The sequence below is a fragment of the Balaenoptera borealis genome, assembly GCF_965194805.1.
Source record: "Balaenoptera borealis genome assembly, chromosome: 13".
Lineage (NCBI taxonomy): Eukaryota > Metazoa > Chordata > Mammalia > Artiodactyla > Balaenopteridae > Balaenoptera > Balaenoptera borealis.
In genome coordinates, this window is record NC_138870.1 from 45,572,018 (window position 1) to 45,597,526 (window position 25,509).

The 25,509-nt window shown below is 43.6% G+C and overlaps 1 long non-coding RNA gene across 4 annotated transcripts in view; it reads left to right on the forward strand.

Annotated features, from left to right (window-relative positions):
* Positions 1 to 25,509, forward strand: part of LOC309609690 — a 205,383-nt gene that overhangs the window by 148,769 nt on the left and 31,105 nt on the right. For 3 of the 4 annotated variants that reach the window (XR_014233529.1, XR_014233530.1, XR_014233531.1), the window contains one exon: positions 618 to 4,770. This is a non-coding gene — a long non-coding RNA (uncharacterized lncRNA). Of the gene's footprint in view, positions 1 to 425; positions 4,771 to 25,509 lie in introns of those variants that run through there. The other variant, XR_014233532.1, reaches the window with a different exon arrangement.

A 25,509-nucleotide genomic window follows, 5' to 3' on the forward strand; every position in this document is an offset into this window, starting at 1 on the left:
ATAATTTGTGAACCTGAGTACGTACCATGAGGGAGGTACAGAATGGGGGTCCAAAAAACAGAGAGCAAATAAAATGATGTGTACAAGAGGAATTTTTAAAGCTGTGAATACTGCATACATATAAGTTTTTAACTTCCAAAAACAAGAAAAAGAGAATAAGTTTGGAGGCCTGGTCCTAGATCAGGGGTTGGCAGACTGTGACCCTAAACCTGTTTCTGTACAACCCTCAAGCTAAGAATTTTTTTTTTTAACATTTTTAAAGGGTTGTATTTTTAAAAAAACACCCAAGAAGAATGTACAATACAGACTGAAGTAAGTCAGAAAGAGAAAAACAAATATCGTATATTAACGCATGTATGTGGAACCTAGAAAAATGGTACAGATGAAGCGGGTTGCAGGGCAGAAGTTGAGACACAGATACAAATGTATGGACACCAAGGGGGGAAAACTGCGGTGGGGTGGGGATGGTGGTGTGCTGAATTGGGCAATTGGGATTGACATGTATACAGTGATGTGTATAAAATTGATGACTGATTAAAAAAAAAAAAAAAGAATGTACAATAGAGACCATATGCAGCTTGCAAAACCTGAAATGTCTGCTGTTTGGTCCTTTACAGAAAAAGTCTGCCAACCTCCTGATCTAGACCGAATTTTACCATAACTATATGACCATGGACAAGCCTATCCTGTAAGTAATTGGGAGTTATTCATTAAGTGAAAAAGATGGCTAGATTTGGTGGCAGTAGGAGGATGAATAGAATGGGGGTAGTAAGTAGAAATTCTAGGAGGCAATTTAAAATCCAAATCTAGCATCTAGAAAACCAGTGGGACGTGTAGATTTGGGAGTCATCAGTGCACATTCAGTTACTGAAAATAGAATGGATGAAATCACCCAACGAAAAGACCAAGGATGGAAATTTGGGAATATCTACGTTAAGCGGAGGATGGAAGGACACGGAAAGAGTGAAGGAGACCGGGAAAAAGTGATCCAAGAGGTAGGAGGAGATAAGAGGTCAATAGTATCACAGAAAAAGGAGGTTGTCAACAGTGTTAGTGCCAAAGAGAGGTAAAGTGGGATGGAGAATGAAAAGAAGCCATTGGCTATGTTACAGGTGACCCTGTGAGGACAGTTTCAGGAGGGTGGTAAAGTGGGGGTAGGAAGCAGTGGAGTGCCTTTCAGGATGTTGGTGGTAGAGGGAAGGATGGAGACCAGCTAGGCTGAGGGGGAACAGAGTCAACAGAAGCAGATAACATCCATTTTGTCTACCATGCCACGGGTATATGAGGGTCAAATTAAACGTAGGTGACAGTGCTTTGAAAACTATAAAGTAATCTACAAATAAAAGGTGTTGAGTTACTATAAATTAATTAACTTCCAGTTCTAAATTCGGTGAAACTATTTTTGTCCTTTCCTCAAAGTTTACAATTTAGAACCAACAATGTTCTATTCCCTATGAAGTATAAACTTTTCATTCTTCAAGACCTTTCTAGCAGCTGTGACCATCATCTTCCTAGTTTTTGACTTCCCAGTATGGCACTGTCTGTACCATCTAAGCAAACCTATTTCTCCTCCTCCCTGCAAGCCTTATTTCCCTTCATTTGAGAGCTTTCACTCAGGCCATTTGCTTTGCGTTAAGGTTTAAGAGTTGCTTGCTTTAAGGGTTGACAGATTTAGCAAATGAAAATGCAGGATGCCAATTAAATTTGAATTTCAGATAAACAACGAACAATTTTTAGTGTGTGTCCCATGAAATATTTGGGCACAGGCATCCTGCATTTTATTTGGCAACCCTACCGCCCCTGTTCTCTTAGTTTATCCGTATGGGTCTCTTCATTTAGAACTCAACTCAAAGCTCATCTCTACTCCTTGGCATGATGATTTAATAAAAAGAATATAGCCTTTTTTTTTTTTAATCACAGCTATTTCTTCTTTTTGTATAATTTATTTATTTTATTTATTTATTTTTGGCTGCGTTGGGTCTTCATTGCTGCACACGGGCTTTCTCTAGTTGCGGTAAGCGGGGACTACTCTTTGTTGCGGTGCGTGGGCTTCTTACTGCAGGGGCTTCTCTTGTTGTGGGGCACAAGCTCTAGGCACTCGGGTTTCAGTAGTTGTGGCACACGGGCTCAGTAGTACTGGCTCGCGGGCTCTAGAGCGCAGGCTCAGTAGTTGTGACGCACGGGCTTAGTTGCTCCGCGACATGTGGGATCTTCCCGGACCAGGGCTTGAACCCGTGTCCCCTGCGTTGGCAGGCGGATTCTTAACCACTGTTCCACCAGGGAAGCCTGAACATAGCCTTTTGTAGACAATCACACTTGGATTCAAGTCCTGGCCCTCCACTTACCTGTGGTGTGACCTTGATTAAATCTCTTCATTTCTTTGAATCTATACATTACTTTTCAAGGCTCTTATTAGAATTAAAGTAAACAATGTTTAGTTTGTTTGCTTAGGACTTACATATTTATTTAAACCTCTCCTATCCAAAAGATAATGTCTCTGCTTTGCCTGCCCTCTCTGCTAAGATATTCAACTTGTACTTCCTTCAGTTGTATTGCTGTTTAGGTTTTCAGTCTGGGTCAGAGTCCTGGGGAGGGGGTCTTGTCTTTCTCATCAACCAGGGGAGTATCTAGCTGAATCATTCCTTATAGTACCTAAGGCAGGGGTCTACCCACAGGGAGCCTCAGGGTAGGGATAGATTGATGGGTTCCCATGTGCCTTTTTTCTCTGGACTACTTGGAAGAACCTCAAGGTCAAGTCCCTAGGGAGCTCAAGGTCAAATCCTCAGGGTGCTCAAGAGTAAGTCTTCCAGCCTAGGTCTTCTTGCCACTGCTATGCTAGCTCTGCACAGGTTTTCTGAGAGAGTTGATGATAAAGAAGGATGTGGTAAGCCCTTTGGGGTGAGAGGTGAAGAATGGGGGCGGGTAGCCAGAGTAATTGTTATTACTAGTGTTCTTCTCTGTGACTCAGATTAATTGTAAATACTGAGATTCAGAAGAGAGAATTACAGTGATGGGAAACAGGTAGAAAGGTAAAGGCCTCCAGTGGATATTCTTTTTAACCCCCAGTTCGCAGCCAGAGGATGTAACTTCCTTTGCTCAGTTGGGCTCCTCTGTCTGCCCCCAGTAGCCCTACAGGGTAGGTGGGAGGTAGAATCTTATGCCCCAGCTTCCTCTTGCCTGAAGCTTCCTCTCGGTGATCCCTACTGTAATTCCTATCTGCTTCCTCTCGCCCTAGCTGCCGGGGATATGGATAAGCAGCCAGGTTATCTAGATCTCCCAGCTCTGAGTTTTATCTCCAGCCCAGGGGGAGGGGGGGAACCCTACACCTGACCAAACTCAGTAATAGAAAGTGGTTCCCCCTCCCCGCTTCTCTTCTCTGGTCCCCTGGAGCTTATTTCACTGGAAGGGAACGCAGGTTGATGTATTTTTAAATGGCTTTGATTTTATCACCTTGCTTAATGATTTGGCACGTTATTTATTAGATGGGGAGCTTCCCAGAGGGGCCTGGCCCATTAACGTATAAATAATGTGGCAAATAGTTCAATAGAGCCGTAAAAAAAGTGATTTAGAAATAAATTGACCTCTGTTTGTTACATGTAAACGAAGGCCCAGGGTCATAATGTATTTCGTGTCCTGAAGCTGGGATGGTGGGGTTGAGGTGGGAAGGGATGAGTAGGAGGCTAGTGCAGACACTGGGGAGATTTTTTTGATCACAGCTCTTTTTTTCTCTGCCACGGTTGAGGGTGTGGCAGACGTCATGTGGGCTGCATCTGGTACGTGTGTAGCGGGATGAGTAGATACCCATGGTCTGGGGCAACAGTACAATTGGTTAGGATGGGGGAGGGGTGATTTGAAGTGGAGGCTTCTTTCTGGACACAAATCCCTGTTTGTGATTTCATCATTATTGAGAAGTTGACATTTAACCCACATAGGTGGAAAGAGAAGTTGATAGTTTGGGAAGCAGGAGCTGTCTTTGTTCCTTCAGGTGAGCGAGGTGAGCACCTTGGATGGGGATGATATCTGGTTCTTCTCTCCCTAGTACGGTGTGTAGCACATAGTAGGCAGTCAACTAACTGTTTATTAACACAAATCCACATATCTACCATGATAAAAGGGGGGAAAGAATGGTACAGATAATTTCTGAACTAGTGGTGGATAAATAATGGGTATAATAGTTAACATTCACTGAGAGCTTAGTATTCACTAGACATTTTATTAATCACTTTACATATGTAACCTAATTAAATCTTTTTTATGTTTAAATTGTAAAATATGACACATATTCATTAAAATGTATAAAGGATATACGTGCATTTTAATGAATAATGTGGCACCTAGAAACACCCATGTAACCGCCACTCCTAAAAAGAAAGAGCTTTGCCAGCACCCCAGAAGCTCCCTGGGCATCCCTTTCTGATCACAATTGCTTCCCTTTCCCAAAGGTAACTATCCTGTATTTTGTGATAATAATTTTCTGGCTTTTCATAATAGTCTTAGTATCAATGTATGTGTCCTTAAACAGTATAGTTTTGCCTTTTTTTTAAAAGATTTTTTGATGTGGACCATTTTTAAAGTCTTCATTGAATTTGTTACAATATTGCTTCTGTTTTATGTTTTGATTTTTTGGCCCCAAGGCATGTGGGATCTTAGCTACCCGACCAGGGATCAAACCTGCACCCCCTACATTGGAAGGCGAAGTCTTAACCACTGGACCGCCAAGGAAGTCCCAGTTTTGCCCTTTTCTGAATTTTATGTTGATACACTCAAATTGTGAGTATTCTTTTGTCTTACATTTTTTACTCAGCATTTTATCTGTGAGATTCATTCATGTTGCTGCTTGTAGCTGTAGTTTACTAATTGTCATACATATTGCTATACATATTTCACTGTGTGTGAATATACGGTATTTTATCCATTCTACTGTTGGTGGACATCACATCCTTTCTAGTTTTTTTTTTAAATTAATTATTAATTAATTAATTTTGGCTGCGCCGCGTCTTAGTTGCGGCACATGGGATCTTTTAGTTGCGGCATGCGGGATCTTTAGTTGTGGCATGTGGGATCTAGCTCCCCGACCAGGGATCAAACCCAGCCCCCCTGCATTGGGAGCGTGGAGTCTTACCCACTGGACCACCAGGGAAGTTCCTCCAGTTTTTATCAATTGAAAACAATGTTGCTTTGAACATACTTAAACATGTATCCTAGTGCGATTGTGCCCGCATTTTGTAGGGTCTGTACCTGGCAGTAGAATTTCTGGGTTATAGGGTGTGTGAACATTCAAGTTTGCTCAGTAATACCAAATTGTTTCCCAAAGTATCTGTACCAATTTTCACTCTAGAGTATCTGAGAGTTCCTGTTGTTCTACCATCCTTGCCAGCTCTTGGTAGTTTCAGAATTTTCCAGTTTAATCCTTACAATATCATATGAAGTTGGAATTTTTATTATTGCCATTTTACAGATGATTAAACTGAGGCTTAGTGTGTTTAAGCAACTTGCTCAGAGTTGTATAACTGGCAAATGGCAGACCAGTATTTGAACTTAAGCCTGACCCCATACCCGAGCTTGAAATCTCAATATTTGCACTCTATCTTGATAATGAATACTTTGAGATTTTGGATAAATTCTATAACAAAGCTCTTCTGCACATTTAACTTTTTAAACCAATTAAAAATTTTTGTTATATATAACAATATATAAAATGGACCATCCTTTATGCTTGCTACCAACTTGTGCAGTGGAGAAGGTGGCTGGTTTCATATGTGGGGTGGGGGAAGACATTAAGGTTAAATATTTAACCTTAAATATTAAAGATCTGTTAGAGAGCAGCTAACATGGAGCTGGCTGTAGGATGTCCAGAAGAAGCTTCCAGAAGTGATCCAGACCACACCCCTCTATAGGCTAGCGAAAGATCTGAAAACACCTCCAGGGCAAAGGACTCCGCCCAGGAGCCCGAAAGTCCTTTTTTTCATGCTACTTTAATTTCTGCTACTGTTTTAACTCATCCCCTCTAGTTCATCCTTCCAAAGACAACCCTTAATATATGATCAAAGGCCCCCTTTCTGGTTTCAGGGTATCTTGCTGGCTGGGCAGAGTTTCCAACAGAGTCAGGGCTTTAGAATGTCTTTCATCCCAAGAGCTCAAAGCCTCCCACGGACATTAGCCCATTAATCACCAAGCTGCTCTGTGAAGTTGAGAACTAGTCAGTGGGAGCCTCCCCCGCTTCCCAGGTAGAGAAACTGAGTCCACGACTTGTCCAGAACTGCCCAGGGAGTCAGGGTGGAGCCAGGAAAGGAACCTAAGGGTCCAGGGAGACCATCTCCTCGACTGCCAGTGATTCAGGGCTCCAGTTTTTTGCACATTCAGCACAAAAAAGAACTCACTAGAGAATGGTGAAAGATGAGGCTAGTATTTCAGAATATTGGACTCCTTTTTGGATTGCTGACAAAGACAGCCTTGCCCAAGGAGATGTGCATACTTCAATACTGGGGCCGGAGTAATTCTTTTTTTTTTTTTTTAATTGGAGTATAGTTGATTTACGATATTATATTAGTTTCAGGTGTACAGCATAATGATTCAACATTTTCATAGATTATACTCCATTTAAGTTATTACCAATACTAAATATGCTACCAGAAAACTACTAGAGCTAATCAATGAATTTGGTAAAGTAGCAGGATACAAAATTAATGCACAGAAATCTCTTGCATTCCTATACACTAATGATGAAAAATCTGAAAGAGAAATTAAGGAAACACTCCCATTTACCATTGCAACAAAAAGAATTAAATACCTAGGAATAAACCTACCTAAGGAGACAAAAGACCTGTATGCAGAAAACTAAGACACTGATGAAAGAAATTAAAGATGATACAAACAGATGGAGAGATATACCACGTTCTTGGATTGGAAGAATCAACATTGTGAAAATGAATATACTACCCAAGCAATCTACAGATTCAATGCAATCCCTATCAAATTACCAATGGCATTTTTCACAGAACTAGAACAAAAAAATTTCACAATTTGTATGGAAGCACAAAAGACCCTGAATAGCCAAAGCAATCTTGAGAAAGAAAAACGGAGCTGGAGGAATCAGGCTCCCTGACTTCAGACTATACTACAAAGCTACAGTGATCAAGACAGTATGGTACTGGCACAAAAACAGAAATATAGATCAATGGAACAGGATAGAAAGCCCAGAGATAAACCCACGCACCTATGATCACCTTATTTTTGATAAAGGAGGCAAAAATATACAATGGAGAAAAGACAGCCTCTTCAATAAGTGGTGCTGGGAAAACTGGACAGCTACATGTAAAAGAATGAAAGTAGAACACTCCCTAACACCATACACACAAAAAAATTCAAAATGGATTAAAGACCTAAATGTAAGGCTAGACACTATAAAACTCTTAGAGGAAAACATAAGCAGAACACTCTATGACATAAATCACAGCAAGATCCTTTTTGACCCACCTCCTAGAGAAATGGAACTAAAAACAAAAATAAACAAATGGGACCTAATGAAACTTAAAAGCTTTTGCACAGCAAAGGAAACCATAAACAAGACGAAAAGGCAACCCTCAGAATGGGAGAAAATATTTGCAAATGAAGCAACTGACAAAGGATTAATCTCCAAAATATACAAGCAGCTCATGCAGCTCAATATCAAAAAAAACAAACAACCCAATCCAAAAATGGGCAGAAGACCTAAATAGACATTTCTCCAAAGAAGATATACAGATTGCCAACCAACACATGAAAGGATGCTCAACATCACTAATCATTAGAGAAATGCAAATCAAAAGTACAATGAGGTATCACCTCACACGAGTCAGAATGGCCATCATCAAAAAATCTACAAACAATAAATGCTGGAGAGTGTGTGGAGAAAAGGGAACCCTCTTGCACTGTTGGTGGGAATGTAAATTGATACAGCCACTATGGAGAACAGTATGGAGGTCCCTTAAAAAACTAAAAATAGAATGACCGTATGACCCAGCAATCCCACTACTGGGCATATACCCTGAGAAAACCATAATTCAAAAAGAATCATGTACCAAAATGTTCGTTGCAGCTCTATTTACAGTAGCCAGGACATGGAAGCAACCTAAGCATCCATCGACAGATGAATGGATAAAGAAGATGTGGCACATTTATACAATGGAATATTACTCAGCCATAAAAAGAAATTAAATTGAGTTATTTATAGTGAGGTGGATGGACCTAGAGTCTGTCATACAGAGTGAAGTAAGTCAGAAAGAGAAAAACAAATAGTGTATGCTAACACATATATATGGAATCTAAAAAAAAAAAAAAAAAGGTTATGAAGAACCTAGGGGCAGGACGGGAATAAAGACGCAGACCTACTAGAGAATGGACTTGAGGACATGGAGAGGGAGAAGGGTAAGCTGGGACAAAGTGAGAGAGTGGCATGGACATATATACACTACCAAATGTAAAATCAATAGCTAGTGGGAAGCAGCCGCACAGCACAGGGAGATCAACTTGGTGCTTTGTGACCACCTAGAGGGGTGGGATAGGGAGGGTGGGAGGGAGGGAGATGCAAGAGGGAAGAGATATGGGGATATATGTATATGTATAGCTGATTCACTTTGTTATACAGCAGAAACTAACACACCATTGTAAAGCAATTATACTCCAATAAAGATGTTTAAAAAAAACAGCCCAAAAATAAAGTTATTACCAAATAATGGCTATATTTCCCTGTGCTGTACAATATTTCCTTGTTGCTTATCTATTTTATGCATAATTTGTACCTCTCAATTCCATACCCCTATCTTGCCCCTCCCCACTTCCCTCTTCCCACTGGTAACCACTAGTTTGTTTTCTGTATCTGTGAGTCTGTTTCTGTTTTGTTATATACATTTGTTTGTTTTATTTTTTATATTCCACATGTAACTGATATCACACAGTATTTTTCTTTCTCTGTCTGACTTATTTTACTAAACATAATACTCTCTAGGTCCATCCATGTTGTGGCAAATGGCAGAATTTCATTCTTTTTTATGGCTGAGTAATATTCCATTGTATATATGTGCCACATCTTCTTTATCCATTCATCTGTTGATGAATACTTGGGTTGCTTCCATATCTTGGCTATTGTAAATAATGTTGCTGTGAACGTTAGGGTGTGTGTATCTTTTCGAATTAGAGCTTTTCTGTTCTTCAGATATATACCCAGGAGTGGAATTTCTGGATCACATGGTGGTTCTATTTTCAGTTTTTTGAGGAACCTCCATACTGTTTTCCACAGTGGTTGCACCAATTTGCATTTCTACCAACAGTATACAGGGTTCCCTTTTCTCCACATCCTTGCCAACATATGTTATTTGTAGACTTTTTGATGATAGCCATTCCAGCAGGTGTGAGGTGACATCTCATTGTGGTTTTAATTTGCATTTCTCTAATGATTAGTGATTTTGAGCATCTTTTCATGTGCCTGTTACCCATCTGTATGTCTTCTATGGAAAAATGTCTATTCAGGTCTTCTGCCCATTTTTCAATCAGGTTTTTTTTGATTTTTGATATTGGGTTGTATTGTATGAGCTGTTTATATATTTTGGATATTAACTCCTTATTGGTCATATTATTTGCAAAAAAATTTTCCCGTTCAGTAGGTTGTCTTTTCATTTTGTTGATGGTTTCCTTTACTGGGCAATACTTTTGAGTTTAATTATGTCCCATTTGTTTATTTTTGCTTTTATTTCTTTTGCCGTAGGAGACAGATCAAAAAAATATTGCTATGATTTATGTCAAAGAACATTCTGCCTATGTTCTCACCTAGGAGTTTTATGGTTTCCGGTCTTACATTTAGGTCTTTAATCCATTTTGAGTTTATTTTTGTATATGATGTGAGGAAATGTTCTAATCTCATTCTTTTACATGTAGTTGTCTAGTTTTCCCAGCATCACTTATTGAAGAGACTGTCTTTTCTCCACTGTCTATTCTTGCTTCCTTTGTTGTAGATTTATTGACCATAAGCGTGGGGGTTTATTTCTGGTCTCTCTATTCTCTTCCATTGATCTATGTCCTATTTTTGAGCCAGAATCATGCTGTTTTGATTACTATAGCTTTGTAGTATATTCTAAAGTCAGAGAGCATGATACCTCCAGCTTTGTTCTTTCCCCTCCAGATTGCTTTGGCATTTTGGGGCCTTTTGTGGTTCCATATAAATTTTAGGATTATTTGTTCTAGTTGTGTGAAAAATGTCATGGGTGTTTTGATAAGGATTGTATTAAACCTGTAGATTTCTTTGGGTAGTATGATAATTCTTCCAATACAAGAACATGGGATATCTTTCCATTTCTTTATATCAGCTTCAATTTTCTTCATCACCGTTTAAAAATTTTCAGAGTATAGGTCTTTCACCTCCTCAGTTAAGTTTATTCCTAGGTATTTTATTCATTTTGATGCAATTTTAAAAGGGATTCTTTTCTTGCTTTCTCTTTCTGATTGTTCATTATTAGTGTATAGAAAAGCAACAGATTTCTGTATATTGATCTTGTATCCTGCAGCTTTACCATATTCACTTATTAGTTCTAATAGTTTTTTGGTGGAGACTTTAGGGTTATCTATATACAGTATCATGTCATCTGCAAATAGTGACAGCTTTACTTCTTTAGGGTCATTTATTTTTGCAACTTCAGTTGTGCTTCGTACATAGAAGGCCCTTAATAACTGTTTGCTGAGTGAAGGTGTGAACAAATAAATGACAGGATGCCTGAATTTGTTTTACTGATCTGGGCATCCTCCTCACTCCCAATTTTTCCTTCTAACATGAACATCTTTGGGAAGGGGCATGGGCATGAGGAAGTCGAACTTCTCTGGATGAGATGTGTGCCTGAGTGGAGCAGTGAGGAAAGGTGCCTTAGGTTGAAGGCTGGGAATGGAAGAGGGGAGGGGGAGGAGTTCCTGAGACTCAGTCTTACTTTGCCCAAGAAGATCTATAAAGGAAACTAAATTTTAAGCTTATTTCAGGTATTCTGTGAGTTCCTGCCCCTCACCTGCCAGAGTATTCCTCTGGGACAGGTACCTTGGCCAGTTATAGCCTTCATCCATTCCGCTGCAAACAGCAGAGCTCTGGGCCACATGACCAGATATGAATGTGAATTTTATTTGCTCCAGGTACCCATCATTTTAGTGACATTATCAATGGGTTACTGTTTAGGGGAAGCAGCGAACATATGTCACTTTAAAATGCCCTAAGTATGCTCAGAGATCACAAAATCAAAGAATCCTTTAGGGCTGGAGTAAATTCTTGAGGTCATGGCTTACACATCCCTCTGTTGCAGTGGAAGTTGCCTAACTCAGTGAACTGGAGGAGAATTATCTTGTTTAGAATGTTTGTTTTTGCGACTCCTTATGTATATCTCTACATATGACTCCATGTATATATGCAAATAGGTTTAACAGTAATATGTAAGAATCTCTCCGTGTGTCAGGGTGGGGAGGTCCACATTTGCGTAGGCTGCTTTCCTTCCTTTGCTAGCGTCTTTTCCTTTAGACTACGTGTAGCTCTTCTCTGTCTTCAGACCCTCCTTCCCCTCACCCATCACATGATGCTCGTTGGAAGCTCCTGAGGAATCTTGAGGTTGGGGTTGGGGATATTCACCCTCAACTCTTCTCCTGGCCTGTCTTTATTTCAGCCACCCATCTGATCCCATTGCCATCTCTAGGCGGGCTCCCTGCTGCCTGCATTTATCTCCTTGTTTTATGATGTCATTTAATTAGCTCACACACGGTGGTTTTATGGGACAAACATGGCCTTGTTTGCCTTATAACTGAATTTCACAGCTCTGTGGGGACAGGTCAGGAGATCTCAGCCCCGCGGTGTTTGGAGTTCAGGAATGCTGGATATTTAGGAACCTAGGAATTTTGGTAATGATCTGAATTGGAGATCCATCTTCCACAAACTAAAAAAGTGTCACTTCTCTCTTTTCTAGTTGCCCATCCCACAGCATATGAATAACCCTGTTGCAGAAGTGTGAATGCTGTGCCACCATTAGGGTCTGTCCTGAATCTCTGTTGCTCGTGTGACGGTCATACTACTTTTGATCCATAAATAGAGTGGCCACTTATAGGATAGTTAGAAGCCTCCTAAACGTCCATTCTAGAGGAATGAGATACTGATAGTAGGGTTGACACTAAAATAGGGCTTGTGAGCTTGAGGTCCCCAAGTGAGAAAAATTGAGAGTATCTTATTCCTTTGACAGAGGAAATTGTGGGCCTAGTGGAACAGTTGGGGTGTTGAACCAAACAGGGTTCATCCAGATGCTAACTAGGGAATTGGGGGTTACTGTTTATGCAAGTTTGTAAGAATACAATGTATGTGTGTGTGTGTGTGTGTGTGTGTGTGTGTGTTATTTTGTTAGTTGATTTGGTCAGGAAGGTCTGGGACTATATAAAGATAAACTATCCAGAATCATTGTGGAAAGATACATTCCATCTGCATTTCCTACACCTCTAATGAAGGAGACCCTGCCCTCTGCTGCCATGTGTGACAACCTTTTGTACAGGCAGATTTCTTTTTCCTCTTGTCCACAAAGTCACCAGAATACTTACACATGCACACATTAGAAATGTTCATAAGCCATCTCTTGATACACTATTCTTTTCTCAGCTTTAGACAACATGTTTCCTGGCTTGGTGTCGGTGAGGAACCAAGTATGTGTATATGGAATCTGCACGGAGGCAAGAAATGGGCCAGAGGAGCCATGAGAAATCTGCTTCTTTCACTCTCTGCCTGCTCTCTTCACCCCCTCTGCCCTGCAGAGATGAACTTTTCAACCCCAGGCCCGCGCTCCTGCCCTCCATCTGTTCTTCTCTCCCTCCTTAGTCTGGCTCCCATCTCTCATGTCCCCCTCCCCGGACCCTCCCCCTCCCTACATACAGCTCCTCCTTCTGAAACCCATCAGTCCGCTTTCTCCAAAACCACTGGCAGAAAGATGTGTATGAAAAATAGCCTGGAAATGGGTAAGCAGTGCTTCTAGGAAAAGGGGAGCCAAAGCAAATGTCAGTCTGGGGTGGGAGGAATATTAGGAGAGAGTAGCAACTGGGGGGGGAGCACCCAGAATTGTAGCTATAAGTAAGAAGAAGTTACATAATCCTAATCTCAGACACAGAGACTTATTTGAATATACGAATATGTTTTAAATTTAAAATTGGGTGTTCTAAATATCACTCGCCTTCTGGAATAGTCTGGATGTAGTTCTGCTTGGAAGCCAAAAGTTAGACCAAATGATTCCCAGACTCACAGAGGAAGGACTCAATCTTTCTGGGGCCTCTGTTTTGTCAGGCTGTCTTCAGAAAATTTAACCTAAACCCCTCCTGCTGCTGCTTCCAACACCTTATGAGACTGGTGATGCCTGCAATTCATCTTGAATGTCCCCTCCTCCCTGGGAGCTTGTGATAGCACATCTCACCTAAAAAACCATTAGGCTCTGAAAGTGTTGGGACTGGCCCCGGCACGCCTTTGCCCTTCTGTGCTGTCCTATCTCTGGATGACTTCGGAGAAGGTGAGGGTGGTGTTCAATGGATGCTCCAACCTTCCCCTCCTCTTTCCTCTGAATTGCCAATATATTTTCTCTGACAGTTTGCACAGATAGTTAAGATACCGTGTAATTACTGTTGCATTTGAAAGACAAACATGACTTATATCTGACAAGCTCAGTCACCTTTGGGATGACTTGGGGTGTGTATGTGTGTTTGTGTATGTATGTGTGTTTGTGTATCTGTGTGTGTGTGTGTGTGTGTGTGTGTGTGCGCGCGTGTGTATATGTATGTTGGTTATGTTTTTTTGCGGGAGCAGAGTGGGTATTAGACCCTATGCCTTTCTCTCACTCAGTTACTTTCCTTTATTGAATCAAGAAACTGGAGTGTGCAGAGCAGGAGAGGGAGGCTCGCAGTGTGATGGGAACGATGTGATACCCAGGATAATGACAAACATGCAGACATAATGAGATAAGGGCAGAGGTCTAGGTAGTGATGGAGGATGGAGAGACACCACTAGACGCAAAATGGGTGACTTATCCACGGAGGACTTCCTTCAGGAGAGGTTGTGGGAGAGTGTTTGGAAGAGGCGGATTAGGACCAGAGAGAAGGAAAGGATGATATCTTTTTTTTTTTTTAAGCATCTTTATTGGAGTATAATTGCTTTACAATGTTGTGTTAGTTTCTGCTGTATAACAAAGTGAATCAGCTATACGTATACATATGTCCCCATATCTCTTCCCTCTTGCATCTCCCTCCCAGCCTCCCTATCCCATCCCCCTAGGTGGTCACAAAGCACCGAGCTGATCTCCCTGTGCTATGCGGCTGCTTCCCACTAGCTATCTATGTTACATTTGATAGTATATATATGTCCATGCCACTCTCTCACTTCATCCCAACTTACCCTTCCCCCTCCCCAGGTCCTCAAGTCCATTCTCTACATCTGTGTCTTCATTCCTGAAGGACGGTATCTTTGATGAGAGAAAAGAATGACCTTTAAGGTAGAAGGGGAGACATTTGCAGGGAAGGAAGCAGTTTTGCCTAGCTGAAAGGCAGTGTCTGAGTGAAGAAGTCATAGTCAGGGGGCAGGGGGCAGGGAGAGGGCTGTTCCAATGGGCAGAGGGATCGAAGTGCTGGTGGTGTTTCATCAAACGGCTGCTGGGAGGCATTAGGTAGTCCTTTGAAATACTAGGTCCAGGATGGGAAGATTTTTCCCTGCAGTGAGGAATTGGGCTTGGAAAGAATAAGGGGTTAGAGCAATGGGGAGATGAAGGCAGCTACTAGGAGTAGGGGAGAAAGACTGGGGAAGTCACTAGCAGGGCTTCTGAATTTGTGACAGGGGGAAGGGTGACCAGATCTTTCCCGCTTCCCTTCTTATTCCAGTAGGAAAGTTTAAGTTTGGACAAGAGAAAGGATTATATAATTTCCCAAAGCAAAATACACCATTGAGTTCACGATCTCCCTGCCCTAAAATAGGTCTGGCATGTGAGGAGGGCAGCTGCTTGTATGGCAGGAAGGTGCGCGGGGAGAGAGCTCATCTTCAGCCCTGGCGGTAGAATGGGAGTGGGAGTTGTTGGAGTTCTTAAGTTTTGCTCTCGGCGTCTCTGGCTCAGGTTTCTGTCAGTACAGACCTGCATCCTGGCCCCGCCCCAACTGTTGATTATACCCCTTGGGATGCATCATTGCTAGGAAAGCAGATGTGCCAGATGTGACATGTTTAAAAGAAAAAAAAAAATCCCTTACCTCTGAGCCTTGGGGAGAGCAGATAATCACTCTCTTGCTGCTGCTCGTGGCGAGGGCAGGGCTGAGGTGGGGTTTGTGCCAGCTTCGAACCCTCTCGCCCCTCTGCCGGAAGATCTCCAAGCATGAGAGAAAGAAGAGAAACTGAGGCCCATATCAAATGGAGGAGATTTTGCTTGCAAAGTACTGGTGGGCTGCAGCTATTTCAGCTTTCTGGGTTGAGTAACTTACGTAAGGAGGTGCTGGGGTGTGTGTGTGTGTGTGTGTGTGTGTGTGTTTCTAGGAATGAAACCCAATGGCCTCACTTCGGTTTATGTACCAAATTCTCCTGGAGGACCCCCAGGACTTCCCGGGAAGCTTCCTGCTCCATGCCCTGCTACGGCCTACTAGTTGCTCCTACTTTTATTTTTTTCCTGTCCTTGGAAATTGAGCTCAGAACTTGCAATGTGTCTTGTCCTTCGCCTGAGGTGACAAGATGTCTCCTGAGGCTTGCTGACAGATGTCTCAGTCTGGGAAGCCCCATCATGCTTTGCTTGTGCCTCGTTGCCAAGATGGCACCTGAGGTACCCAAATGTCAGGGCCCCGGTGCTTCAGCTACTTCCCCAGCTATTTCCCAATGCTGATGGGACAGAGGAACAATTCCTTTGATAAGACCAGGAGGGGATTAGGAGAAGAAATCCAATAAATACTCTTGGGTGTACTAGAAAATTCTAAGTCTGAGGTCGATGTAAAGTCAGACAATACTGCACAGTGCCTGGGGAACAGGTATAATGGTTCTACGGTATCTACAATCCTTAGGAATGTAGTTGATTCCCAGAAAACTTTGCTCAGATTCCTAGGACGTGGTTCTTGAGTATATCTTTGTTTAAATGTTGACATTTCCTATTTTCTAAACCGGATTCTAACTCTTCTAATCTGACTTCAAAAAAAGTGGACCTCTGGGACTTCCCTGGTGCCTCAGTGGTTAAGAATCCGCCTGCCGGGGCTTCCCTGGTGGCGCAGTGGTTGAGAATCTGCCTGCCAATGCAGGGGACACGGGTTCGAGCCCTGGTCTGGGAAGCTCCCACATGCCGCGGAGCAACTGGGCCCGTGAGCCACAATTACTGAGCCTGCGCGTCTGGAGCCTGTGCTCCGCAACAAGAGAGGCCGCGATAGTGAGAGGCCCACGCACCGCGATGAAGAGTGGCCCCCGCTTGCCACAACTAGAGAAAGCCCTCGCACAGAAACGAAGACCCAACACAGCCATAAATAAATTTAAAAAATTAAAAAAAAAAAAAGAATCTGCCTGCCAATGCAGGAGACACGGGTTCGAGTCCTGGTCTGGGAAGATCCCACATGCCATGGGGCAACTAAGCCTGTTCGCCACAACTACTGAGCCCGCGCTCTAGAGCCCACGAGCCACAACTACTGAGCCCTCGTGCCACAACTACTGAAGCCCGTGCGCCTAAAGCCCGTGCTCTGCAACAGGAGAAGCCACCGCAATGAGAAGCCTGCGCACTGCAACGAAGAGTAACCCCTGCTCGCCACAAGTAGAGAAAGCCCGCGCACAACAACGAAGACTCAACGCAGCCAAAAATAAAGAAAGAAAGAAATACGTTAAAAAAAAAAAAAAAAGTGGACCTCTGACCAAGACATCTAACCCTAGGCTGACCCTAGGATTTTAATGCATGTAAGTTAGTAGAGTTCTGTTGTCTCTGCCAACTAAAAGTCCACTGACTAAACCCAATCTCAGAGTAGCTCTATCCCTAATTCTATCCTTAATCCTGATCCTGAAATTAACCCTAAGTCAAATCCCAATTCTACCTCTGCTTCCCCACCCCCACCTTTCACTGCATAGAATGATTTGAGGGGAGGAGGGGTTGGGGAAGAGAGGGCAAGATGAGGAATGCCTCTGGGGAAAAGGAGGAGGAGAAGGAGATCCAGCCAGAGCGACCTGGAGGAGCCAGTGTGGGATCTGGAAGCCTGGGGCATGATCCAGGTACTTGCCAAGCCATGAGTCACGACATCATTCTCCATGGCATTTTGTTGGAGGTGTGGGCTGGCAGCTGGTAAACAGGCTTGCTTTGAATGAGGTGCTTCCCCTCTGCCCCTCTCCCTCATTTGGAGGAGAAGGGAGAAGTCTTCCATCCTGAGGGTTCTTCTTTCTTTCCTTTTAGATTTCATGAGACTCAAGCTAAGCAAGGGGAAAGACTTGGCACTTTGTCATTGGTTGCAAGGAAATCGTGGAGAGATAAATCACTGGAAATGCAGAGCCTTGAAGCTTCCAAATGGGAGAGGTGACCTAGTCCAGTCCCCTGAGCGTCACCCCCCTCAGGGATGCCGAGCTGCTCCGCTCTGCCCTGTGCCCTCTTATGACAGGGCCCATGCGCTATCCCACCTCCCTGCCACTGTTGTCATTGCTAAAATCCAGATAGGCATCCACTGTGGCTGGATAGAGATCTTTATGGGGTAAACCTGTGCTTGTGAATGAAATAACAGCTGGAAACACCTGGAACTTTTCTCCAAACCTGGTACCTCTCCCCAGCTAACTTCAGTCACAATGAGTCAGTTTTCTACCTACAAAATGGGACCAGCCTGGACCCTTACTCTTGAGGAAGGGAGAGAAGGAGCCGGACACTAATGATTGCTTTCTGATGTTGAGGGATGATCAGGGGTATTACTGTTTATTCCTTGGGGAAGCCAGACAACCATCAGCCTGACTCTAAACGCAGTTAGTTCAACACAGTCACTGCCCTTATGGCTCACGGAAGCTCTACTCCTTCCCCCTCTGTCCTTAGCCCACATCTGCCAATCCTACTGTAACTACTACGGGTAGGACTGAGGGGAAAGGATGGTGCCTGGTTTTCTGATATATTTCCTCTAGGCCTCATTTGCACGTCCTGGAGCAGAGTTTACACTCCCTCCCATCCCAGATTTAGGTCCTGTCCCAGCCTCCTCCTCAGAAGGTAGAGGCTAAAAGTTCTCTAAAATCAACTAGGAAGTGACAGTGGCAGGACCTAACATACAGATGTATGAAAGATCCCTAAATCTCCATCCTTTGGGTGACACGCAATACTCACTTCAGCCCAGCCTACCAGATGCCCAGGTGTTACCCACTTGGAAAAGACCAGTGTTTCAGCTTGCTGAGGATTTAAAAAATGCAGTTTGATTTAGAAAAATGTCAAAACGTGTAAGTCAAAGAGGGTTGGGGTCAGAGTTCCTGCCAGCTCCCTCCTTTTTCTTTCTCGTAATGCTGAAATATTGTAGTAATAATAATGAATATTTAAATGGCATTTTACAGTTCCAGCGTGCTTTCATTTCTAATCATACAATAGCCTTGTGTGCTTGGAATTCTTACCCTCATTTGACAGACGAGGAAACTGAGGTCCAGAGCACTTCATGTGATTTCCTCAAGGTTATAGAACTAGTCAGTGACACAGTTGGCACCTGATTAAAGTCTAGTGATGGTTGCAAGGGGGCTGAAGATCTGTGTCCAACAAGGAAAAAAAGAGTGAGGGAGCCCTTTCTGAAGGATTTCCAAGGTGGGGAATACAAAGTTTCTAATGAAGTCACAGAAGTGTCTCTAGCTCAGAGGGTCAGGGTAAGATGGTCTTGGCATGGGCCCCAAAAGAAATGAGGTCTAAAAAACTGTATCTAACTGCAAGGTCAAGAAAATATTAAGAAAACTGGGAAAGACATGCCATCATCTGCGAGCTTGATAATATTTTGTTCACGAAATTTTGGATGTTCTAAGCAGTCTGATTTAGAAGGAAACTCCAGCAGCTACTATGTCCAGGTCCCCACCTGTAGGCCGTACTGTCAGCATGTACTTGGATGCCCAGTCCTTAAAGATATCAGAGCAACAGGAGCCCAAGGCAGTGTTCCATCCACCTGTCTGTTGTTAACTTTATCTTAGGCCCAATATAATCTCTTTTGCTACTGTCCCAACTAGTTTTGTGTTAGTGGGAGTGGGGGTAGGGCTATCTATATCTATACTTATATCTATATGGGATTTGGAGAGCTGTCTAGAAGCTTCCAGTGTAATATCCATTCACTAGTTTATAAACAGAATTCATGATTTTCAGGCTTCTTCAGCCTAAATAGCACCGACTTCACTGGCCTTTTCTTCTCACGTCAGCTTTTGAATAATACTGGTTGCTCACGGTCTCTCTGAGAGGTCAAGGCTCCAAGAGTATGAACAGCTATTGTTTCCTTCTGCTCTGATTCAGGCTGTCCTTGCCTTTTTGCTTTATCTGTTGTAAAAGCTTTATCTGTTGTAAAAGAACTCCTCTCCTTCAATTCTCTCCCTGGTAACCATCCTAAACACTGTTGCAAGATTTGTCTTCCTAAAACATGGCCCTAATCATGCCACTTTTCCACTCAGAAACTTTGCTGGTTCCCATGGCTACCTTGTTGAGTGCTTGCTATGTGTCAGATACTATACTAAGTGCTGTGTGTGCATCCTCTAAGTTACTCACCACATCAACCCTGTGTGGTAGGGCTTTTTGTCTTCTCCGTTCAAAGATGAGGAAAGAGGAACTTCCCTGGTGGTGCAATGGTTAGGAATCCGCCTGCCAATGCAGGGGACACGAGTTCAAGCTCTGGTCTGGGAAGATCCCACGTGCTGCGGAGCAACTAAGCCAGTGTGCCACAACTACTGAGCCTGTGTTCTAAAGCTCGCAAGCCACAACTACTGAGCTCGTGAGCCACAACTACTGAGCCCACGTGCCACAACTACTGAAGCCCGCGTGCCTAGAGCCCGTGCTCCACAACAAAAGAGAAGCCACCGCAATGAGAAGCCTGTGAGCAGCAATGAAGACCCAATGCAGCCAAAAATAAATAAATAAATAAATTTATATATTAAAAAAAAAGATGAGGAAAGAGAGGTACAGAGTAGTTACAGGATTTATTCAATGTCTCACGACTGGAAAGAGGCAGAGCTGAGCTTTGAACCCAGGCACTTGTGACCCAGAGCCCATGCTCTCCCAATACTTTGTATATTTTTAAATGTCTATATCATGTCTCCTGATGGCAGGACCTGTGATATCTGTCATATCAAGCACCAAGCACAGCACCCTATTTAACAATCTTTAATAAATGCTTGTTGATAATTACGGTGATGCAGAAAAAAGCAGTTCTATGGTGAATATGATCGGGAGGAAGAGAGAGTTTTAATTGTGATTCTCCAGTTTGCCTAGGAGAACGTGGACTTCTTGACCCATGTGGACTTTGCTGACTCCATTTCAAGAGCCCCAGTTGCGTGCAGAGCTCTCCGTTCAGTGGAGGAATCCTCTGGGGACAAGACTTGATTTCTGTCCTAGAGAAGCTCCCAGGCTAATGGAAGTGGCTGCACGCAGATCTAAGACACAGGCATTTTTACTGAATTTGTAGGACTGTTGCAGGTTCAGGCATCACCCAAAAAGAGTTTGGAGGCTCTGGTTTGCTGTGATGGTAGGAGGAGATGGTGACTGGGAGACCACAGGTACTCTTGGTGTCTAGCTGTCCTTCAAGAACTGTAGCCTGGCTGTGGCCCAGGGAATTCTGCTGGGCCGTGTGCATTGCCTCCACCATGTGGTCTCCAGTGAACCACTCAGCAAGGTAAAGGGGGTGCCAGTGATGATTTACCCCAGAACAAGGTAAAGAGGCTGAGGAGACAGGAAGAAGTTCCTCACGGCCATGGGGCAGCAGAACTGAAACTACAACCAAGGTCTCAAATGAACCCACCTGAGTGTCTTGGCCTCACAAGGTAGGAGTGGAGAGGTGGCACTGTTTCTATGTCAGAATGACTCCAATCACCGCCCCCCACGCCACCCCCTGCCCACCACCACCACCCTGCCTCTCGCCCTGGCCACCCGAACTTTGCTTAAGTGCCATGCCCTGAGGCAAAAGCTGAGATCTCAGTTTTTGGGGAAAGTGAGATGCAGCATCGCCTGACAAATGGGTGGGTCCCCACCCCCGCCCAGTTTACAAGCCCAGGGTGGCTCCCTTCTAACCCCCTCCCTCTCTTTATGGTCCTGCCACAATCTTTGATGTCTTCTCCTCCTGAATGGGTGGTGGGGGAGAGAGAAGCCAATCGCAGCCAGAGAGGCCCTGCCCACGGTAGTTCTCAGGTGAGGGAAGAGGCTCCAAGGAGGAGGGCAGGGATTTAGCATAAGGAGCAGCTGGCTGGACGGACTGATGCTGAGCATCCTTCCAGATCCGTATCTTTTTGGGAAACATCGACATTATATTCAGTCTCTTGCACAGTGTTAGAAAGAACATGGTGATGTGAGCTTTGGAGTGAGCCAGACATGGGTTCAAATCCTAGATCCTCAACATTCTAGCTTTTTGACCTTGGGCAAGTTACTTAACCCTTTGAGTTTCAGCTTCCAAATCTGAATTGAGTAATAGACTATTTATCTCACCGGATGTCATGAGAACAGAGCAAAACGTGCACATCAAGTGCCCAGCAGAGTGTCTTACAGTGAAACTTGTTCCCCTGATTAAAAGAAAAGTTCCTTGAGAGCCAGGATTTCCCTGGCTTGCTCCCCTCTGCCACCACATCCCTCCACCTTCTGCAACACCACAGGCCTCTGCCTCTGCCCTGCTTGGGTCGGGAGGCGTTTTTACTCAAGCATCCTCTCCTCTTTGCTCATAAAAGCACAGGTCTCAGAATCAGTGCCAATCTTCTTTTCTGTCCTCTGCAGGCCCCCATCTCAAAAACTTCTTCCCCTGGAGAATCCTGTCAACAACCTCCTTCTCCATACTTGGTAATTTTTCCTCTTCTCTGCCATGTTCCCTCTCTCCTCCATTAAAATGATTTTATTTGCTTTGCTCCTATTCTTATCCATCTATAATTTTTATTTTATAGCCACTCCATAATGGTCTGGGGCCATTCCTACTGAATCACCAACTAGTCTTACTTTAGGATTTAATTTGGTTTTATTAAAATTACCAAAATTCTCCCCAGGCAGGTGTAGACCTGGCCAGGGCAAAGCTCTCTAGGCTGTTGACTGAGAGGTCCCTCCCCACTGGTAGACTTCCAGGCTCCAGTTTTTCGTTCAGCCACGGCGGGTGAATGTTCTGGTGCAGCAGTTTGTGTGTGCGTGTGTGTGTGTGTGTCTACGTGTAGCTTGAAGTGTAGATGTTTCCCTTTTAGCTGTGAGAACATAGGTTTACACGGCCTAGGGAAAGGGCTGTAATGTATTTTAAGTGGCTAAAGAAGCTGTACAAGTAGCCACTATACCTGCACTTCGGAGTACAGACACATCCCATCACAGGTCATTTTTGGTGTGAAATCAACAACAGTAATAGGTTTTAGCTGCTTTATATCTTTACTTTTTCGTCAGGGAAATGGGTAGGAAAAGGTTGAGAAAAATAGAATTTACATTTAGATTTTCCAATATATTACTCATTCCCTTGAATAAAGAGATCTCCATTAAATGCAGAAATTTGAGCATTAGGGGTGTTGGACCCAGAAGCAGTAGCAGAGAAAATAGGATTCAAAGAAAATGAAAATAACAAAATTAAAAAGAAACGTCCTGAGTTGGATGTCTCATATTTACCCTGGTGGTTGATCACTGACTGTCCCCCAGGGCCACCAATACATGCAGATCCCATTGAGAAGTAGAACTCAGGTCCCCCTAGTTTCATGGACATCTTTGTTTTGTTCCCCTTTCTTTTTAAAAAATATTTATTTATTTATTTGTTTGTTTTTTGGCTGTGTTGGGTCTTTGGTGTTGCGCGCAGGCTTTCTCTAGTTGTGGCGAGCGGGGGCTACTCTTCGTTGCAGTGCGTGGGCTTTTCCTTGCGGTGGCTTCTCTTGTTGCGGAGCACGGGCTCTAGGCTCACGGGCTTCAGCAGCTGTGGCACGCAGGCTCAGTAGTTGTGGCTCGGGGGCTCTAGAACACAGGCTCAGTAGTTGTGGCGCACAGGCTTAGTTGCTCAGTGGCATGTGGGATCTTCCCGGACCAGGGCTCGAACCCATGTCCCCTGCATTGGCAGGCGGATTCTTAACCACTGCGCCACCAGGGAAGCCCTGTTCCCCTTTCTGAAGAGAGACATTTTCTGTGCATTAGAGCATGTGCCTCCCTCTGCATTTCCCCCATCCCCCTCCATAGTCCTAGGATCCAGGTGGCTATTTCCCCACCTCTGCCTCTATATCCACAACCCAAATGTCTCCTAAGGAACCGGGGAAGAACTGTATGGTGGGCAACATGAACAGTGCACTTCTTTCCTGGAGAATCCAATCAAATTAGGTCAGAGAGCTGCTGGGCAAAGAGTCTCTGTTTTGGTGCCTCACCTTCCGCTCCCCTCCTGCAGCTTTGCTTGGCTGGAATCAATTGACATTGAATCTGTCTGTTGCTTTTAAGAGAACTGAGAATAGAGCTAGGGTGAAAAAGTTAGCTTCCTACTGGGAATAATGCAGGGACTCGAGTTCTCCCTTAAGGATCTAAATTTGAATCTAGAGGGTTGAATGAGAAATGAGGCCATTTGTGGCAGCCTAACGCTGGGCATTTGAAAATTGACATTTTCTCACCATCCTTCCTTTCTTTAAAAAGAAAATAATGTAACTTGGAAGAATATGATTATCCTAAAACATTTTATTTTTTAATGAAAGAGGGTTCATTATGCTACCCGTCTCATCTCGTCCCAGAGGAAGGAAACCCTGTGTTCAGCAAATTTGCTAAGGAATAATTATAGGTTCAGATCTTCCCCAGGCCCCGAAATTCAATTAAAATTTTTTTGTTTTAAGTTGCTTGCGGTCACATGGCGCGTATGTGTGGATGAGTGTGTATGCGCACGCGCACACGCGCACACACATGTCCCAGTTTTCCTTGTAAGTACTTTGGGAATGGGTTCCCAAATGTGAGGTTCCTAAAAGACAAGCATCCCCACGCTCCCAGCCCAATTTCTTTGGCTGTATCTATGTGAGCCTATATTTTAACACGATGAGAAGGGCTCTGTGAAAGGAGCCTTACTTTGTTTTTTGTTTGTTGGTTTGTTTAGAATCACCCTGTTTGTCTACTAGTCCCCAATTCCTGGGATACGTCTCTGGTTTATACTGAATCAGGTCAGTGTGAATAAGTGGCTCTCAACCCTCACTGTGGATCAGAACCACCCGTGGGAACTGTTAAACAGTAATGATGTCTACACCCAGATGTATATATTCAGCTGATGTGGAGTGGGCCCCAGGCACTGGTATTTTTTAAAAGCTCCTCAGGTGCTAATGTGTCTCCAGGGATAAGAACCACTGGGTGGCATGGGTGATGTGGGGATTTGGTGATTAGTAAAGACACCCAAACAGGGTCATGGGGCCCAAATTTGATTGCCTACACTGTTCAGCTCACTATGTGGTTAGTTCAAATAGTGTAAGCATAGGGGCAGAGTGGTTACCTGTCACTTGTATCCAGACTCTCAGTTATATTTAAACTGGGTAGAAACAGGAATCCATAGTTCCCCCCACCATCGTCTCTTTCCTCATCACAAGAGAGAGGGCAGGTCTATTATAGGACTGTCCCCGTTTACATAAAAAAATTATTAGGGAGGGACTTCCCTGGTGGCGTAGTGGTTAAGAATCCGCCTGCCAATGCAGGGGACACGGGTTCGAGCCCTGGCCTGGGAAGATCCCACATGCCGTGGAGCAACTAAGCCCACTAGCCACAACTACTGAGCCCGCGTGTCACAACTACTGAAGCCCGCGCACCTAAAGCCCATGCTCCGTGACAAGAGAAGCCACCCCAGTGAGAAGCCTGCACACTGCAATGAAGAGTAGCCCCCGCTCGCCGCAACTAGAGAAAGCCCATGCGCAACGATGAAGACCCAATGCAGCCAAAATAAATACATAAATAAATAAATTTATTTTAAAAAGTATTAGGGAAGATAGTGTATAGATGACAGCCCTAGTATGAGCATTCCAGGAGATGGGGCAGTATTTATGGGTTCATTCAGGCCACGATTGACCTTTCCCCCAGTTTACAGAAGGAGCTAAGTATTCCCAGGCCTTAGGGCACAAGCCCTCCTGGCAGCCAGGAATATGGAAAGAGGGAGGGCAGGGCTATGTGAGGTCAGACTCTCACCATATAATAAACCAAAATAGACACGTCTAATACAAATCTAATAAATGAATTAATAAACTAAATAATATAAATGTGCCTATGAATCCCCATATATCTCAGCATATAAACATACATAGGTTTCTATATATTAGTGGCATACGTAATGTGTATATGTGTTTGTAGATTTATATAGAGTGGTATATAAATATATTTATATAACTACACCAGTCTTGTGGAACAT